Raw genomic sequence first — 1,470 nt, 5'->3', positions numbered from 1 at the left:
GGTTGGGAAGCAAGCTTCTTACCACTAAGCCACAACTAAATAAATATAAAATAAAAACAATAAAAGCAAAAATAACGGATGGTCACAGCTGGAATGCTATTGATTACAGGCCGGCTCAATCGAAGCTAAAGATTATTATGACCATCATAAACCGATCACCGATCTAACGTGTATGTGGCCGCTAGGTTTGCTAGAAATATCAGCCACATACTCGCGAAACACACACACACACACACATTCTTAAAACAGAAAGTCACATTGAGTAATGTTAGACCGTAGACATACTTTACATTAAAAATAATAAAACAAGAAATAAAAAAGAGCTGGTCAGTGGTATGTGGAATGCTTTTTTGCCATGGATCTGTCTCGATCAGAACAGACCCGAGGTTAAAATATCAACAATAGATCAGTTTTTCTTAAGGGAACTAGCTTCATCACGGGCAAATTGCCAACAACAGCACCAGTCTGGTGTTTAAGAACCCGGGGGAAGTGCGGCCCGCCAAGTTTTTGATCGATCGATAATGATAAACACTAAACACATTCTCTCAAGCCTGTAACTAAATTTGATCAGAAATCAGGTTTAGATCTTGACAAAAACAATCAATCATTGGCAACAATACAATCTCTTTGAATTGCCAACATAACTTAATGGCTTCGTTGGTTGTTTGGGGCGTTTTCAATTGCCAGGGAACTTTTCGGTATGTTTGCAAAATAGAATATAACCAACGGAGTGTGCTAATGTTGGATTTATGTGATGCCATGATGTTTTTAAACGTGCTTTTTATGTATATAAATTCTAATGAATGTCTATACAGCATGGTTACTGGAAACAAGCAAATCTTCATTCTCACGTCTGTTAAACACGTGCGTGCGCACACACGCAAAATAATTGTTTACCTTCAGGGGTAAAGTTCTGACGAACGAAACAGACCTACGATCGAACGAATATTGCAGACATTCCCCCGCCTCCTTTTTTTTTTTTCCAGACATAAGGCTTTTTTTTTTAGACCTACATTAAAGCAATGGTGTATGATTTGTTGAGAGAGAGAGATTTGACTGCTATTTCCGTAGATTGAAATACTTACTTAGCTCGTAAACAGACATTATAAAGCATATGAAAAGAAGACAAATAATTACAATAACAACAACAGCAATAATAATAATAATAATAAGTTTGGGTGGCTAATCTTAGGTTTACTATCGTCATTATTGTTAGTAATATCAATACAACCTGGAGTGTATATGTATTCAACAGGTTCGATCGCTCTTCCTTATGGCAAACTGACAAGAAAGCTTGTTTGGAGTAAAATCACCAGTCATCCAACAAAAAGATAGAATGTCGGGTGAGTCACAGCGAATAAGATCACCACCAAGTGGAGCCGGGGAACCAGATCGATTTGCTAAACATAGTAGCCTTGTTTCGTTTTATGTTGGTGTTTATTAAGAACACACACACACACACACACACAC

At 37.4% G+C, this 1,470-nt stretch overlaps 1 protein-coding gene across 6 annotated transcripts in view; it reads right to left on the bottom strand.

Moving 5' to 3' along the window:
* LOC106874892 (uncharacterized) overlaps positions 1–1,470 on the bottom strand; it is a 32,566-nt gene that overhangs the window by 12,907 nt on the left and 18,189 nt on the right. The window contains exon 1 of one of the 6 annotated variants that reach the window (XM_052976688.1): positions 1,232–1,366. The exons of the other annotated variants lie outside the window; for them this stretch is intronic. The gene's annotated coding sequence lies outside the window, so the exon portion shown is untranslated. Of the gene's footprint in view, positions 1–1,231; positions 1,367–1,470 lie in introns of those variants that run through there. 6 annotated transcript variants of the gene reach the window in all.

This window comes from Octopus bimaculoides, chromosome 25 (assembly GCF_001194135.2).
Source record: "Octopus bimaculoides isolate UCB-OBI-ISO-001 chromosome 25, ASM119413v2, whole genome shotgun sequence".
Classification (NCBI taxonomy): Eukaryota; Metazoa; Mollusca; class Cephalopoda; order Octopoda; family Octopodidae; genus Octopus; species Octopus bimaculoides.
The sequence above is the reverse complement of the archived record's forward strand: the minus strand, read 5'-3'. Positions and strand labels throughout refer to the sequence as shown.